Genomic DNA, 467 nt, shown 5'->3' with positions numbered 1-467 from the left:
TTTCTTTCTTGTTCGGTAATCAATAAATTTATTTATCCTTATCATATACATCTTTTTCCTCTTGATTAAATTGTCTAATAAATTTAGATATATAATTTTTTAATTCTAAATCTTTAATTTTATTTTAAATATAAAAATTTTATTTTAAATATATTAATTTTATTTTAAATATATATATATATATATATATATATATATATATATATATATATTTTATTTCCCAATAGAAATTATAAAAATTATAGAATTAGTTTATTCTTGAATCTTTCAATTTTATTTATAATTCTAATTCTACATGATAAAATCATACTACATAAGTATCAGAAGTATAAAAGCTAAATAAAATTTCTTAAAATTCTTTGTTATTTTAAGTAAATATATAAAACGCATGCCCAAATGTCACGGTTCGCATGATATTTACAAATCTTGTTTTAGATTCTCGAAATAAACGTTATAATCTTCTGGTT

The sequence above is a fragment of the Pogonomyrmex barbatus genome, unplaced genomic scaffold, assembly GCF_055798465.1.
Source record: "Pogonomyrmex barbatus isolate J1 unplaced genomic scaffold, ASM5579846v1 scaffold2, whole genome shotgun sequence".
NCBI classification, from domain to species: Eukaryota; Metazoa; Arthropoda; class Insecta; order Hymenoptera; family Formicidae; genus Pogonomyrmex; species Pogonomyrmex barbatus.
The sequence above is the reverse complement of the archived record's forward strand: the minus strand, read 5'-3'. Positions refer to the sequence as shown.